We start from the raw sequence: 18,863 nt of genomic DNA, 5'->3' as shown, positions 1-18,863 counted from the left end.
GAAATATATATATATATATATATATATATATATATATATATATATATATATATATTATTTATATATTTATTGATATATAAATATATATACATATAATATATTATATATAATATATATTATATATATGGTATGTATATATATATATATAATACATATATGGTATATATATACCATAAACAAACACACATATGTAGATAAATACACATACATAAATATATATATATATTTATTTCTTTATTTATTTATTTATCTACAGATATGTGTGTGTTTATGGTACTACTGTTTCGTCTGAGGAAGACGGAGCTGAATTCCGTCGAAATTATTAAGAAATAACGTGTGTTCTTTTCATGAGTTCTTATATTATTTCTTGCTTTCCATGTTTTATATGTTTTTGTGCAACTTATAATCAATCCACATAAACGGGACGGAATGAAAATCATTTCCTATTTAATTTCCAGGCGGAAAATTGTTATATATATATATGTATATATATATATATATATATATATATATATATATATATATATATATATAGCATAATAATATAGCATATATGTATTCAGTCAATGATAAAAATTCAATACATTTCATTGAAATCCATGTAATCTGGGAGCAGTTCTTGTCATCACATTCTATTTTAGGATCACAATTTCATTCTGCAACAAAATCCCGTCCTGATAATGAAAACAAAAACCCTGCAGGCAATAAAGAACTTTTTTAAACTCTCAACCACCAGTCTAGCATATAAAAAAAGTTGGGTGAGTCAATACATTTTTTAATTAAAAACAATTGACAAGACAATTCGGCAGAAATCATGTTTCAGTTACGGCTATCTTTGTCGTAACATTCCATTTCCAGATTCCGACGTCAAAATCTTTAACAATGCTTAATCCATCCCAAACAAAAGCATGGCAACCGTTAAAAAATTTTTGAAAACTCAACGTAAGCGTCTAAAATTTCAAACTCCTGTCGATAATTCCGTTCAATTCTCACGCAAAACGAAAAAAAATACGACATCTGTTAAAATTATGGGTAATGTTTCTGTTGTTCCTAAATATTTCTCCGTTCCTTTGTTTAAAACGAAGTTCGCCTGTAGTTTTAATGGGGAGTTAGTTTAATATCCTGCTTTGCGTAACGAATAAAGTATTATGTAAATTTGCCCTTATCACATCTGGATTTCCTGACTGTAGTGGAATTGGAATATCGATCCAACGAGATGGAATGCCACGTCACGATTCGATTGTCTCCTTGATTTCAACAAGAGGACCATTTGAATTAACGTAGGAATAATGTTTTACCCACTTGGGAGTTAGACATAGCTCTCTGGCCGATGAAGCAGACGGAAGGGTGTTAACCCGGCGTCGAATCCAAAGAAATCCGAACCGTGTGGACACACTCGGACGCTGAGCATCCCTCTCGCTGGTGGCCGAACGGTACTTGAGATGAGAGCTTCGGAAATTTGCGTGGGAAAAGGAATGCCAATGAAATGCCTCTCTCCCCTGGGAGTCCGAATGGAGGTTATCGGCCGGGGAGGTGTCATTAAGGTTTTTTTTTATTGGTCAAAAACTGTTTAGTCCAATCATATAGGTATTCGATTTTTCACGCTTTCAAAAGACTTACCTATGCTCGCATTATTTGACCTAACCGAATGATACTGGTCTAAGGATAGGAGTTTTTGTTGTAAAGATAGTCGCAATTCTTTCATTTCTTAGTGGAGCACTTGGTCATTTATTGAAGACCTAAGATATCGAACGTCACGGTCATCTTCAGTGAATGAAGATGATCCTGTGTGTCGATGGTGGTAAAAATAATTATATATATATATATATATATATATATATATATACATATATATAATCCATTACTTCTCTATCTTCCGATGAATACGGAGCAGAATTCCGTCGAAATGATCAAGAAATAACGTGTGAGTGATCTTTTTGTGTTTCTATATTGTTCGTTGCTGTTGCAATGTATCATTCGGCACTTCCGTGTTACGTCGTGAAATCATCTTTATATATATAGATGATTATTTATATATATATATATATATATATATATATATATATATATATATATATATATATATATAATAATATATAAAAAACACGGTAATCAACCAGAAGGTCGGTTTAGTAGATGATGGTAGAGATCACCAAGTACTAAGCCCTATACGGCGTGTGAAATTCACACATCAGGGTAGGGGGGCCAGTTCCTTTCCCTGTGCCGGTTATGGTTTCCCAGGAAGATCTGGTACCTGAAAAATCTCATAGCTTGGGTGGAGCTGCAGGTGCCCAGAGTGCCTTGCCCGGGAATCGAACCCGGAACTCTTCGGTCAGCAGTCCAACGCTCTACCCACTGGACTACCGCGACCCGTATATTTATATATATATAACCATATACATATATATATATATATATATATATATATATATATTTTTTTTTTTTTTTTAAAGGTAATCTACCGGTTAAGGTAGGTTTTTGGATGGACACAGCTACCAAACAAATATTTTATTACTCCTAACAAAACACAAAATCCATCATCCTACTCTATATCAGGTCCCTCTTCATCTCTGAGTACTTTCTTCCTCCTTTCATCCCATCCAACATCCCTATCCTGCTCCTTCCCTTTCCTCTTATGCCCAACATTCTACCCTCTATCACAGTCTTCAACATCCCACTGCCGGTCAACACCCCCTTCATCCACTTTTCCTGCCTCCATAGGATTACTCCCAACAAACCCCTCTCTTCGCCCACCATACCAAGTACTTCCTCATTTGTTTTCTTCTCTGTCCATTTCACCTTCTCCATTCTTCTCCACACCCACATTTCAAAAGCCTCCAGTCTACGTCTATCCTCCTGCTTCAATGACCACGTTTCCGCGCCGTACATAGCTACGCTCCATATCAAAGTTTTTACAAGTCTTTTCTTAACATCCTTACTCAAAGTCCCCGTCATCAACTCCCTCCTCCTTGTGAAAGCCTCTTTGCCTAGCGCAATTCTTCTCCTTACCTCCCCACTACTTTGACCGTGTTGGTCCAAAACACTACCGAGATACGTAAACTGTTCTACCTGCTCTAGTTTTTGCCCTCCTATTTTAATGTTAAGCTTGGCCTTTTTCTTTCTAGAAAATCGCATAACCTTTGTTTTATTAATATTGATTCTCATCCCATACCTGTCGCACTGAATTTCCAATTCACTCAGCAATGCTTGCAGCCCCTTTGCTGACTGACTAACTAAAGCTTGGTCATCAGCATACCTAACTGATTTTACAAATTCCCCGCCCACTTTCATTCCTACCTCGAGTTCTTCCCATGCCTCTTTGATCATTTATTCTGCATACAGGTTGAACAGCAACGGTGATAATGGGCAACCCTGCCTTACACCCCTTCCTAACACTGCCCATCCTGACTCCCCGTTTCCCACCCGCACCTGAGCAGTCTGAGACATGTACAGGTTGCGGATTAGCCACCTTTCCCTCCAATCTATTCCTATTTTCTGCAGAATACTCATTAGTTTTTCCCAATTCACTCTATTAAACGCTTTTTCGAAATCTACGAAACAGGCAAATACCTCCTGGTTGTGTTCTATATTCCTCTCGATTAATAATCTCATTACTGCAATGGCATCACACGTACCTCTCCCCTTCCTAAACCGAAACTGATCATCCCCTAAGTAATCATTTGCCCTACTCTCTATCCTTTTGTTTATGCTCACTGCGTCTTCCACCATTCTTCTTTTGCTTTATTTGTTGCCCGCCTCAATTTATTGTTCAATTCTTTGTACTTCATTTTGCCTAATTCTGTATTTATATTCTTCCATTTTCGCCGCTCATCCATTTTTGCAATCATCTCATCCGTGATCCATGGTTTACGAGTCCTTTTAGCGTTAACGGTTCCAATAGTGTCTTTTGCGGCTTTAGACAACCATTTCTTGATCATTTCCCATTTTTCTTCGATTGTACTAAGCCCTTTACCATCCTCCATGATTTTCTCTACCGCCTGTTTGTATTCCTTCCTTTTCAACCCATTTAATGCTTCTACATTCCATTTTCCAACTCGCCGCCCCTGCCTTATCTTTTTGAAACGTACGCTACATTTCATTTCAACTAAATTGTGGTCTGAGTCCGCATCCGCTACCGGGAAGCTGTGGGAATTTATCACACTGTTCCTAAACCTGTGTCTAACCAGGATATAATCTAGCTGATATCTTCCCGAGTCACCTGGCATTTTCCATGTATACCTGCGTCTGTTGTGGTGTCTAAACCAAGTGTACCATAACCAAGCAAACCATATATATATATATATATATATATATATATATATGTATATATATATATATATATATAAATAAATAAATAAATAATATATATATATATATATATATTATTTATTTATTTATATATAAATGGCTTTAAATCGTATTTCGTAAGATTAAAGCATTTCGCGGTGAATTTTTTTCTTCTCTTGGTAGTTTTGAAAACAACGAATCGATAATAGTATACATGATAATGCGAAGAATTAGACTTGAAGTCAAAGTAGAAGTTGCTTCATTTTCATTCTTGTTGTTAACAGCTCTTCTCTTGCGCGTCGCTATTTTATCCTTAGATAACTTAAAGCATGCACCTTTGGTCGTCATTATTTACATTATTTTACATATTCGTTGCACTCACAAATTTATATACACTTGACTCTTGATCTTGCATGCCTGGTTTGGAAAAATCCCCTGCTGCATACCCTAGAAATGCCTTGCAGGGTGACTTTTGGATAGATTACCGTTCTTTTTATTCGAGTTTAATTACGAGTAACCATGAAGTATTACGTTCATATATCTGACTTGTTGATATGAGGGCATAATGGTGTGAGTTCTCCCTCCGTTGACCTCATCACGCGTGCTTTTCAGGGATTTTAAGCGTACGTTTATTTTCTTCCTTCCCACATGTCATAAACATACTTCCTCTATCCCTAATGAATAAGAAATACTTGGTTTTTCCACACAAACTTTATTTTTACGACCGGGTTTCGACGAGGATCGTCATCATCAGGTAATTATTTCAGAAATATACACACATATATATACCCTTGCAATGCTGAAAATATGAGGTGAAGGAGTAAGGGACAGAGTTATTGGTCAGTATGGCTAGGGGGGGGAGGGATTACGGGGTGTAATTTGGTCGGAGAGTGGGTGGGGACGGTTAGTCCTTTGGGCAGGCAGGTAGAAAGAGGAAGGAGAACGGGGGGGGGGGTCCCCCTTGTTCTCGGGGCTGTTGGAGGGAAACGGTTGATGTGGGAGTGAAAGGTCGAGGAGAGGAGATCTGAAGGTGTATAATACGTCGTTAACTATTTTGCACTTGGTCCTTTCACTCTTGATGATTTCCATCTGTTCGAGCGCGTCCATCCGGGGTCCTTTTCTTTCCACATGCATAATTTCCAGCTTAAAATCACTGGAATGTCCGTTATCCAAAAGATGTTTTGAAAATTGGGACGCACCATTCTTGTTTCTGAAGGAAGCTTGGTGTTCCTTGAGCCTTTCCTTGAATTTCCTTCCCGTTTGCCCCACGTAAACGGCTGAGCACTCACAGGAGAGTTTGTATACTCCACTCTTCTCTAGATCTGGGATTTTTTCCTTCCCGTTGGTTATTAAGTTTTTTAAATTTGTTTTATTGTAAAAAGCGGGTATGAATCTATCCCTTGGTATCCTACTGGTGACTTTCAGGGACAGCTTTCCTAAAAAAAGGAATCTTTGCCATTTGGCCGTGTTGTCTCTTTCGGGGGCGGTGCTATAGATTAATTTTACAGCCCTTTTCTCCATTTTCTTTTTGTACAATTTATCTACTAACTGAGTTCGGTAACCGTTATTATGGGCAATGCATTTAATTATTTGGAGTTCTTTGTTTACATTTTCCTGGGTCATGGGGATGTTTAGCAACCGATGTAGCATCGAATGGAAGGCCGCCAATTTCTGAGGGAAATGATGTCTGGACTTTGCGTGTATGATTTGATCGGTTTGGGTGTCCTTCCTGAAAATGGAGAAATCTAATTTTCGGTTCCTGCTAGAAATTGTTATATCAAGGAAGTTAAGGACTCCGTGGATTTCCTTCTCCATGGTGAATTTGATTGATTTATTTCGGGAGTTTAGAAATTGTAGGAAGCTGTCTAGTTGTCTATGCGAGCCTGTCCACACACACAAAATGTCATCCACATAGCGATACCAACATAACACATTTTTCAGCAGGGAATTCCCTGACGAGAACAGTTCACTTTCAATATAGTCCATGTAAATGTCTGCTAGTAATGGTGAAAGAGGTGATCCCATGGCTAAACCGTCGGGCTGCTCGAAATATTTACCATTGAACTTAAAGTAATTTTGTGAGACACAAGTATTTATCATTGCACATACTTCACTGACTATCGGGAAGGGGACAGTCTTTCTCAAAAGCAGTTCTTCTGCCAGAGTCATGGCTTGCTTGGTGGGAACACTAGGGAACAAGTTGCTGACGTCGAAGGAGACTAGAATGCATTTTGGGGGGATGGTCACCTTGGATAATTGCTTAGTCAGGTCTGAGGAGTTTCTCACACCATATTTCGGGGAAAACTTGGAAAGGTCCCTGAATATGTTATTGAGTTTCTTAGCCAGAAGGTGGTTAGGGGCCGTTACATTCGACACTACCGGTCTGATTGGAACATTAGGTTTGTGTATTTTTGGAAGTCCAAAAAACCGAGGCGCTGAGGGATTTAGTTGGAATAACTTTTGCATTTCGTGTATGGTAAACAATGTGGAACCACATTTTATAGAACTTTTACACTCTTTTTGGAACTCCACTGTGGGATCACTTTTTAGCACTCGGATGTTATTTTCTTTTATGAAAGTCTCGCATTTGGTAATATAATCATCCCTGTTCAAAATCACTATGGAATTTCCTTTGTCCGCTTTCTGCATGACTAGGTTTTCTGATGCCACAACACGTCTAATTGATTTCACAGTTTTCAGGCAATGATAAATACTTGTGTCTCACAAAATTACTTTAAGTTCAATGGTAAATATTTCGAGCAGCCCGACGGTTTAGCCATGGGATCACCTCTTTCACCATTACTAGCAGACATTTACATGGACTATATTGAAAGTGAACTGTTCTCGTCAGGGAATTCCCTGCTGAAAAATGTGTTATGTTGGTATCGCTATGTGGATGACATTTTGTGTGTGTGGACAGGCTCGCATAGACAACTAGACAGCTTCCTACAATTTCTAAACTCCCGAAATAAATCAATCAAATTCACCATGGAGAAGGAAATCCACGGAGTCCTTAACTTCCTTGATATAACAATTTCTAGCAGGAACCGAAAATTAGATTTCTCCATTTTCAGGAAGGACACCCAAACCGATCAAATCATACACGCAAAGTCCAGACATCATTTCCCTCAGAAATTGGCGGCCTTCCATTCGATGCTACATCGGTTGCTAAACATCCCCATGACCCAGGAAAATGTAAACCAAGAACTCCAAATAATTAAATGCATTGCCCATAATAACGGTTACCGAACTCAGTTAGTAGATAAATTGTACAAAAAGAAAATGGAGAAAAGGGCTGTAAAATTAATCTATAGCACCGCCCCCGAAAGAGACAACACGGCCAAATGGCAAAGATTCCTTTTTTTAGGAAAGCTGTCCCTGAAAGTCACCAGTAGGATACCAAGGGATAGATTCATACCCGCTTTTTACAATAAAACAAATTTAAAAAACTTAATAACCAACGGGAAGGAAAAAATCCCAGATCTAGAGAAGAGTGGAGTATACAAACTCTCCTGTGAGTGCTCAGCCGTTTACGTGGGGCAAACGGGAAGGAAATTCAAGGAAAGGCTCAAGGAACACCAAGCTTCCTTCAGAAACAAGAATGGTGCGTCCCAATTTTCAAAACATCTTTTGGATAACGGACATTCCAGTGATTTTAAGCTGGAAATTATGCATGTGGAAAGAAAAGGACCCCGGATGGACGCGCTCGAACAGATGGAAATCATCAAGAGTGAAAGGACCAAGTGCAAAATAGTTAACGACGTATTATACACCTTCAGATCTCCTCTCCTCGACCTTTCACTCCCACATCAACCGTTTCCCTCCAACAGCCCCGAGAACAAGGGGGACCCCCCCCCCCCCCGTTCTCCTTCCTCTTTCTACCTGCCTGCCCAAAGGACTAACCGTCCCCACCCACTCTCCGACCAAATTACACCCCGTAATCCCTCCCCCCCCTAGCCATACTGACCAATAACTCTGTCCCTTACTCCTTCACCTCATATTTTCAGCATTGCAAGGGTATATATATGTGTGTATATTTCTGAAATAATTACCTGATGATGACGATCCTCGTCGAAACCCGGTCGTAAAAATAAAGTTTGTGTGGAAAAACCAAGTATTTCTTATTCATTATGAATCGTTTCCACAAAGTGACGGCGGATACTATACAGTCCTCTATCCCTCATGGTTTAACCGTTCAATTTGGTGATTGCACCCCCTGCCGGACACATTTTTGGAAAATGCCGTGGTATTTGTGTAAATGCAGATGTATTTACGGCTTTTATTCGTTTCTATCGTGATTGCAAGTCATGATATATCAATGAACTGATCTGATATTGATATACTTATGCATAAATTGTTTGAAAAATCTTTAAAAAACACATTTCTTCGAGAGTGATAGGACTTCTTTTATGATTCCTTAGGTCTTATCGTTCCTTCGGTGTCGTGATTTGTTTGGCCGTATCAAGATGCGTCCGGCGTCCGCCATCGGCAGGTGAGCCCGACGATTTTAACATCTTGTCGTGTCTTAAACATTCCATTTAAGGAGCTACCGCCCCGACCGAAGCTCATTTGACAGTTCGAACTCGTTTTATGGACTCGGCGGTGGCATAGCCGACCACCTGGACGTAGGGCAACGGTGGGTCCGGGGAAGGCTTTCAAACGAATTCATGATTCGACGCGTGCACGAGAGAAACAGTCTCACAGTGTCCAGTCACCTTTGCATTCCGCGCACGAGGACGACTGTGGACTGGTCGCGGGAAACTTGACGAGTTATACGACGAGATCTGATCGATTTTTTTTCCCGCTGAGGACATCGATTTTGTGTTTACTAAAATGAAATTTAGATCGAGACATATTTAAACATTCACAATATCCCACAAAGGAGTTTGGCGGGAGGTAGTATTAGGTCATCAGCCGTCCTTACAGGCATATATATATATATATATATATATATATATATATATATATATATATATATATATATATATATATATTTATATATACTAATGTATAACACTATGCACTAGTGGACACAGAAAAAAACACAGAAACACACAAAAAAGAGAGACTCACTATTTTTCGAATTTTCGGTGGTCGGCACCACCTTTATCAAGGAAGAGAGGGACAGAACTGTTCAGTGCAGTTCTGTCCCTCTCTTCCTTGATAAAGGTGGTACCGACCATCGAAAATTCGAATAGTGAGTCTCTCTTTTTCGTGTGTTTCTCTGTTTTTGTCTGTATATATATATATATATATATTATGCATTATCTGCATTATATATATATATATATATATATATATATATATAATGTTGCTATTCTATTCTATTTGTGTTATATTGTGCCAGCCCATTATATATCTGTATATATATATATAGGCATACGTATATATATATATATATATATATATATATATATATATATATATACGTATGCCTATATATATATATATATATATATATATATATATATACGTATGCCTATATATATATATATATACGTATGCCTATATATATATATTAACCATTAACACAGTAATCAACCCGAAGGTCGGTTTAGTAGGTGATGGTAGAGTTCACCCAGTACTAAGCCCTATACGGCGTGTGAAAATTCACACATCAGGGTAGGGGGGCCAGTTCCTTTCCCTGTGCCGGTTATGGTTTCCCAGGAAGATCTGGTACCCGAAAAATCACATAGCTTGGGTGGAGCTGCAGGTGCCCAGAGTGCCTTGCCCGGGAATCGAACCCGGGACCCTCCGGTCAGTAGTCCAACTCTCTACCCACTGGACTACCGCGACCCGCATATATATATATATATATATATATATATATATATATATATATATATATATATATATATATATATATATATATATACACATTCAAACACGAAATCCCGCCAAACGGCGAATAAATACTCATATATACAGAAACAGATATAAGGAAAAGGGATAGGAACACATATAAAGGACGAACACAATAAAGGTGGGGAAGGCGGAATCGAACGGATCACAAGAGTAAAAATATTTCCTCAACCGGGACTCGAACACCGGATCTTTCCACTTGCCGGGCGGATGCTCTTAACCACTTGAGCTATCGAGGATAGTCAATTTACCCTGAGATCCGTGGGTCTAATATGTCGCCAAGCGCCCCGATTCTTTCAGCCAAGAGATGGCGTCAGGGGATTGGCGGGATTTCGTGTTTGAATGTGTATTTGGCCAATGTGGCTCATCTCTTTCTTCTGGCTATGCGTGCCACGAAACGCACTGTTCCTTTCCTGTATGATGTTGTATGAATTCTAACCCACTGTCCTTTCCTTTCCTTGTGTATTGTCTATTTCTCCTTTGGTGGGTGAAACAGCCGCCTGACGCCATCTCTTGGCTGAATCGGGGCGCTTGGCGACATATTAGACCCACGGATCTCAGGGTAAATTGACTATCCTCGATAGCTCAAGTGGTTAAGAGCATCCGCCCGGCAAGTGGAAAGATCCGGTGTTCGAGTCCCGGTTGAGGAAATATTTTTACTCTTGTGATCCGTTCGATTCCGCCTTCCCCACCTTTATTGTGTTCGTCCTTTATATGTGTTCCTATCCCTTTTCCTTATATCTGTTTCTGTATATATGAGTATATATATATATATATATATATATATATATATATATATATATATATATATATATATGCATACTTATATTCCAATAGGTCCGTTTGATATTCAATGCTATGTGAGACCATATCTATGACTCTCTCTCTCTTTCATTATTTTTTTTTATCACCTACGCAATACTTCCTTAATATTATTCGGTCCCTTGCCAGGCACGCACCTCCTTTTCTTACGATTTGGAATCCTTTGCCCCTTAGGCTCCGAACATCGCCCACGTTCATGTTTCCGTTCCTCTTAGCAACCAAATCGAAGAAAACAAAATGAATCTTCCTCACCCTCTCTCTCTCTCTCACACATTTCTCTCTTCGGAAATAGATATTTTTTTTTATGTTGGCGGGAAGAAGGAGGGATGGGGGGAGGGGCGTTCGGGACCGGAATTGGAAAATGTCGACACGAGCCGTATTTCAATGAGATGAGAGGTCGCGGGGGTTGGGGAGGGGTGGTTTGATGAGAGGGGTGGGGTGGGGTGGTCGGAGTGGTTTATTAATGACGGAAGGGGAGGATATGGGGCGGGTGGAAGGGCTTAAGGGTGATATAATAATGCATTCCTGCCCTCACCCTCCCCCCCCCCTGGGTACCTCGAGGGTTCAAAGGACTAGCTCGTAGATATGAGAGCGATCGTCTCCGAGGCGTCATATTAAAAATAAACACCATCTCACCACCGTATGCTGTTCCGCGGATGCATAAAATATTATGGGGAAAAAACCGCCGATGCGGTCAGACAACTAGGAAAACCCTATAGGATTCCAATTCACCCGAATCCGCTGTTTGCTTAACGATTATGTGCAGTCAAAGGTCTCATAATCTCGGATATATCACGAAGAACGCGAGAGGGCGTGAACTTTTAACGCGGGAATTCTATTCTTAATTGTTGTTATTTCTGCGATCTCAGTAAATGCAATCTATCGTAACGAGCGTGTAAAATATTTATGTTGAATTTTCATGGGAAAAGAAGAATTGAATGTCCCAACCATATTAATCTAACACACAGAGCGAAAGAAAAATTACGCGACGCATGACGAAATAGAACGCTATTTGGCGCACAAATATGTAAAAACACAGAAAAAGATTTGAAAAATATAGAAACACGAATAAAAAAAATCATATATATATGTTCATATATATATGATTGTATACATATATATATATAAATATATATATTAATATATATAAATTTATATATATATATATATATATATATATATATATATATATATATATATATATATATATATATATTATTTTTTTTCATCAACGGCTTTTTCAGGCGCCGAAAAACGTTGGCCAAGCAATTTTTTCTCGATCAACGGGAGTAAAAAGAAGTCATTTGGCGCAAAATCAGGGCTGTAGAGACCATTTGAGCCAACTGACTAACTGAGAAAGTTTGTGTTTAAAGGGCCAAACTTTCAGATAGAAACGTTAGACGGCGCCTAAAGCACTTAGTGTTGTCAAGGCTCAAAATATTTTAAGCAACCCTCGCAGCTTCACTCTGGTGGTTCTTATCAGCAGTTGAAAAGAGATGCTTCATCCCGAGTCGTATCTTCGTCCCTTTGGGCGCCAGGGATTCCTTAAAGTGAGAATCTCGCATGTTTATCTAATCCAGGTCAAAACATCGCGATGAATCGATGCGTCTCGTATCATATCGTATCGCTATCGTTCTTAAGGAGGAAGAGTTATAATTTCCGCTACGACGGACATGTCTCTCCCCTCATTTTTCGATTTTATTTGTAAACAAGCGGGGGGGGGGGGGTGAGGTAGCCCTGTGTGATCATTTTAACCCCTTCTCGGCCCTCCCTATGTCCCACATCTTTCCCCCACTCGCAAGCGTCCTCCTTCACCCCCTCCCCCAGACCAAGACCGGCGTCCATATCTCACGGAAAGGTTGACGACCGAGTATGTGCCCATCCATTCCCACCCCCCCCCGCTCCTACGCCCCTATCCTATTCCCTCCCCGCTTCTTCCCCTCCTTCCCCTTTCCTCCTGCGCAGGCTCGGCTCCCATGACGTCACGCGTCGAGAGAACTTATGGGAAAAAAGTTTGGAAAAAAGCCCAATGCCTGTCTATCACGATTCTTCTCGCAGTGTCCTTCATTTCCTTATTCCCATACTTTTTTTCCATCCTTTTGTTCTTCTTTTTCGGTTATATTTTTTCCCTCTCTTTTTCCTCCCCTTTCCTCCCTCCTTACCCCACCCCCCCCTTCTCCCCTCCCCATATTACCCAGTCCCGCCGCTGACGGTTATTATGGATGGGTTTTGTCGACCAGATGGCGTCTGCGTAAATTATTCTAAGTGTTGCGTGTGCGCGAGAATTTGTGAGATAGGGGGGGTGGGGAGAAAAATGAATGCGGAATTGCGGAAGACGTGGTTGGGAGAGTGTCATTTCCTCGAGCGCTGCTACTACTCGCGAAATAAATGACTTAACGCCCATTAGAATTGGTTGAATGGGGATGGTCGCGTGATCGAATTGTCGAGGCGTCCCCGCCCCATTTGTCTGTTGCGACTTGTGTGCTTCTCACGCGGTTTATTGGAATCCCTCTTTTCATCATTTCCCTCACGGAATTCTTCACTCTACGTACGCATGTATCCTGCAGTAGCAGCTTGGAGTGAAACGTACAGTTTCTGTTTCTCTCGCCAGAGTCTCTCACGAAGTGAATAGCAAAAAAAAAAGGAAGAAACCAAAGCGGGCGCCGATGTTCGCGTACCGTATTCCACTTCATAAATAAAGTCAAGACCTAAAGATAATATTTCGCGTTTTATCGTGTTTTTCGTTCAGGAAAGATTTTTGGTATTTGGTAGATTTAACTCAAATCGGCATGCACGCATTTTGGTCAGTATGTGACCTTCTTATTCTTTTTCGATGATGCTGATGTGGGAGAGATTAAATTTGTACCTAAGCAACCTAATATATCGAGACGAAAAGTTTGCGTCAGTGAGATTCGAAGTTAAATTCGAGTTAACTCTGTGGATCGTCTCGAAGTTAACCTCGGCTCTTGTAATATGCAAATGAATATTCTCGAAGTTGATGAATTAGTGATATGAGTAAAACCTATATGGACGGAAGATTTTTATTTACAAGGTTAATATTTTTTTAAGATTTCAACTTGACGTAAAGTTAATAGGAAGTTTGAACTTTGACCCATCTGTACACAAAAAAATCTCTTAGAAATTTATGACTAAGAGACATCAGAAGCGGATCAGTAGAAATAATCTATGAATCTGTGGTCCATTTTCATATCTTAACCCTAAAAAATGTTCTTAGCTTTTATTTTCTATCAGTGAAAGTTGAAAACAGTGTAAAAGTTAAACTACTTGCCCTAATTTAGGACCACAACTAACTTTTAGTTAATATTTATTTTAAATTTCCCAGTAACTGCGAGGAATGCCGCGACAGCAACTTTTAATGGAGTCTTCCTTTAAATGTGCATAACTCTGCATCAATTTCAGAGTGTGAAAACTCATTCGCCTTGACTGAGATTCGAACCAGGATCCCTCGATGTCCGGCAGAGTATGCCAGCCAGTTAAGCTACAGAAGCGTCCTATTACACTCTTTATTTTTAATTTTATTAAATGAGAAATCATTCCCAATGAGCTGGCAGAGTCCTTCCACTTCCTTGCATGAACCCCTGGGTGACCTACATAGTTTTTGTCGTCACATATAGCGAAGGTGATCACTTGTTGACCGAAGCATTCATATTTTAACTCTTTCAAATAAAATATTCTAAAAAACTATATTTCTCGAGAAAGTTTTTTTAAAAATCTCTGCCTTGTAATCCCTTCAAGCCTCTATGGATATGTTTTATGAAGTTTGATGAATGCATCTTGATACACGAAGACATTATGCCAGACTTAGAGACATTTTAAGAAGTATAAGGCACGTGAGTTCTCTTGCAACGCTGAGGGGGGATGATTGCTGCGCCCAATTAAGTTGGTAGATTCGGTCAGCTGGATTAAAATAAGAGGAAGGGACACACACCATCATAGACAACCAGCAACCTAAAACAACCGATATCAGGTCCCTCTTCATCTCTGAGTACTTTCTTCCTCACTCCATCCCGTCCAACATCCCTATCCTGTTCCTTCCCTTTCCTCTTATGCCCAACATTCTACCCTCTATCACAGTCTTCAACATCCCACTGCCGGTCAACACCCCCTTCATCCACTTTTCCTGCCTCCATAGGATTACTCCCAACAAACCCCTCTCTTCGCCCACCATACCAAGTACTTCCTCATTTGTTTTCTTCTCAGTCCATTGCACCTTCTCCATTCTTCTCCACACCCACATTTCAAAAGCCTCCAATCTACATCTATCCTCCTGCTTCAATGACCACGTTTCCGCACCGTACATAGCTACGCTCCATATCAAAGTTTTTACGAGTCTTTTCTTAATATCCTTACTCAACGTCCCCTTCATCAATTCCCTCGTCCTTGTGAAAGCCTCTTTGCCTAGCGCAATTCTTATCCTTACGTCCTTACTACTTTGACCGTGCTGGTCCAAAACACTACCGAGATACGTAAACTGTTCTACCTGCTCTAGTTTTTTCCCTCCTATTTTAATGTAAAGATAAGCCTTTTTCTTTCTGGAAAATTGCATAACCTTTGTTTTATTAATATTGAGTCTCATCCCATACCTGTCGCACTGAATTTCCAATTCACTCAGCAATGCTTGCAACCCCTTGGCTGACTGACAAACTAAAGCTTAGTCATCAGCAAATCTAACTGATTTTATGAGTTCCCCTCCGACTTTCATTCCTACCTCCAGTTCTTCTCATGCCTCTTTAATCATTTCCTCTACATACAGGTTGAACAGCAACGGTGATAATGGCAAATCATGCCTTACACCTCATCCTAGCGCTACCATCCGGACTCTCGTATGTGTTCCTATCCATTTTCTATATGCTATTTTCATGCGAATGAATATTTGTTGGCCACGATGTAGTCGTTGTCTTTGAATTTGTATTAGGCCAATATGCCTTGTCTCTTCTTCTGGCTATGCGTGCCAAGAAACGCATTGTTCATATCCTTTATGACGTTGTATTATTGCTTTCCAACTGTCTTTTTCTCTTGTGTGTGTCGTTTATTTCTCCTTTGGTGGGTGAAACCTAACGCCATCTCTTAGCGAAAGAATCGGGATACTTGGTTGCATAAAGCCCCGCAGATTTCAGTGTATATTACGTTACATTGATAGCTCAAGTGTTTAGATTATCGGCCCGGCAAGTCGAAAGATCCGATGTTCAAGTCCCAGTCCAGGAAATATTTTTGCACTTGTGATCTGCTCGGTTCCGCATTCCCCACCTCTCCTCTGTTCGTCCTTTATGTGTTCCTATCCCTTTTGCTTATATCTAAGCCATGTGAATGAAAATTTGTTCGCCATTTGGAGGGTTTGCGGTTTTGAAATACTTACCATGAGTCGGGGATAGCTAGGGCTTGAACAGGGGCGTCGCCTGTATTCAATCTACGTAGTATACCCTAGGGGTCAGAGAGCAGGAGTCGAACACCCCTGTCCCCTGTGCTACCACTCCGCCTCCCTCCTCCCCCACTCCCGATGAATCGGCAGAAAAGAAAAAAAGGGCCAAGCGAAAACTTAACATCGAGTTGAGTGATGGCGCGCGCATTAAAAAATATAAATGAATCAGGGAGGAACTCTGGACATGAACAGCTTAAGGGTGTCGGCTGGATGCTCGATCGTGACTCGACGTAAGTTTTCTCTCATTCGTCATCCGGCCACATTATTATGCTGGACGAAACACGCGGAAGATTTCTCTCTCTCTCATGGGAATACCATATTTTTCATTCAGGTACCCCACCACCTGTCTGTCCCCTGAGTCGCAGAAGGTTTAGTGAACATCCAAAGAAATCCGTTTAAGTTGCTCTCGCAACCAAATGTCGGAATTTTTAAAAAAAATCACTTTTAATTGCTTGACCAGCATTTATTGCAATGTGCACAAAATGGCGTCCTTAAACATACTCGGAATCATCATATTATGTCTTTTTTTTAGAGATAAATTGCTAAATATTTACTTAGTAGTTCATTTTATATCAACTGTAGGATGGAATTCCACGTATTCAAGTCTCCATTGTCCTACTTTGATGTAAATAATGCTTTATTCAATTAAAATAAATACATTTAACCCCTTACAGCATGGTGCTTTACAAGCATATTCATACGAGTATATCCTTCGGCAATGGATTGTTGGAGAAGGTGGTAGAGCGTAGAATGGTGGGTAGACGAGTTATAGAGATACGAAAGGAATGGAAATTTTGGACGGAGTGAATGGAGACAAGAAGCACAAGTCATGCCCAAAATGTCTGTCAAACTTGTCTGACAGGATCCAAAACTAATGTTCTATTCCTCGGTTATCTCCCTAACAGTTAAACGGCGATTTCCCCGTACCAAATAGTTCGCCAAATTGACATGGTTGAAGGGTGTCGAAGTGGAAGGCCGCCCCGTTCGCGAATCTTCATCTGTCGAGGTTCTTTCCGATTTAAAACGACTGTACCGCTCAAAACACTGGCTTCGACTCATAGCTTCATTAACAAAGGCTTGCTGAATCTCCAAATGTCTCCGTAGCACTTCTGCCAAGTTTGAAACAAAATTTCACGCACACACGCTGTTCCTCTAGCTCCTTCATTGCTACCGCTGCACGTGGCGACGAACAGGTTAAGACACGTACCGCTGCTGCTGCGTAACGACTCGACGTAAACAAACGCAACACCTCTCGTTTTAGTCGTCAGATGTGTCGCTAGATGGCGCACTTTGTCTTGTTTCGATCCGTTGAACTGTTTGCGCAGAATAAAATCAGTCCCGTCTTTTTTTGATCACACCTCGTATTGGGATTTGAAGAATGGTTTATTACGTTGAGGGTTTTAAGGGTATTTATTCAGCGACGTCTTAGGTGGCTCTCAGGAATTTAACAGAGCATGTGTGTTGGTTCTAAGGGTAAGGAAACCTATGTACTTTGACCGGTAGATTATGCACTTTTAATAATGATATATACTGTAGTTCGCTCCATCGTTTTCTATCAAATGGTATTGCATCTAAAAACTACACAAGACTTCATTTTTGATTTTGCATTCCTGACGTGGAATCATCCCCTACCACACACCCTTCAATGACTTTTAAAGTGGTCAGTAGGAAGTAGAACGCAATATATTATTATTTTTACGCGTAAGTGTGCGGTCTGGTGATGTCAAAACCAATATTGGACCTTTTATACAGGTGTGGAGTGATTTAATGAAAATGCATTTTATTTTTTGTTTAACTTATTTATATATATGCATAGCCTTATCTCGTGTCACGTTTTTAAAACATATTTGGAATTTGTTTTTATGAAAGTATCATGAAATGTTTTCTTTAACTAAGTTTTACTAGGCGTAGTATGTAGTTAGAAACAGTTTCGCGGCCATTTGTTTATTTTGCGGTAGCCTTGACTACCATAGCTTCGAGTATAGTCGTGTATTTGCATGTTTTTTATACCCTTTGGATTATTTAATTATAATATCTACTTGTATTCGAAACCTCCTTTGCTTACGTCCAAGTTTTTATGATAAAATTTAAGTACTTGGTGCAATTAAAAAAAAATATTTTAACTTGTCCTTAGTAGTTTCACTTATTTTTGAATATTTAATTGGTAATTTTAAATACATATTAAATTAATGTAGTGTTGCTGAATTTTTAACCCTCGAATTTTTTAAGCACGCAATTTCAATGCTAAAAATATCGTTTCATTTGGCAGGCATGCAACGACATTGTTGGCCCGAGATAATTCTTTCCAGCCGATCTCGCGACGGACCAGTTGGACATCCACCGCAGCACAGTTGGACTTTGTTGGTGGTGAGTTTATGCCCTTTTGGGAGTACGCAAAGCCTTTTGTCATTTGTTTGCGCCAATGTCCTGATGTCGAACAAGAGGGGATTGA

At 39.8% G+C, this 18,863-nt stretch overlaps 1 protein-coding gene across 2 annotated transcripts in view; it reads left to right on the top strand.

Annotated features, from left to right (window-relative positions):
- The window catches only part of LOC139691578 (CD151 antigen-like), a 392,922-nt gene that overhangs the window by 272,486 nt on the left and 101,573 nt on the right, over positions 1–18,863 (top strand). The window contains exon 2 of one of the 2 annotated variants that reach the window (XM_071589462.1): positions 18,681–18,778. The exons of the other annotated variant lie outside the window; for it this stretch is intronic. The gene's annotated coding sequence lies outside the window, so the exon portion shown is untranslated. The remainder of the gene's footprint in view (positions 1–18,680; positions 18,779–18,863) is intronic. 2 annotated transcript variants of the gene reach the window in all.

This window comes from Hetaerina americana, unplaced genomic scaffold (assembly GCF_022747635.1).
Source record: "Hetaerina americana unplaced genomic scaffold, ioHetAmer1.1.p SCAF_38, whole genome shotgun sequence".
Lineage (NCBI taxonomy): Eukaryota > Metazoa > Arthropoda > Insecta > Odonata > Calopterygidae > Hetaerina > Hetaerina americana.
This window is presented reverse-complemented; position numbering and strand designations above follow the sequence as displayed.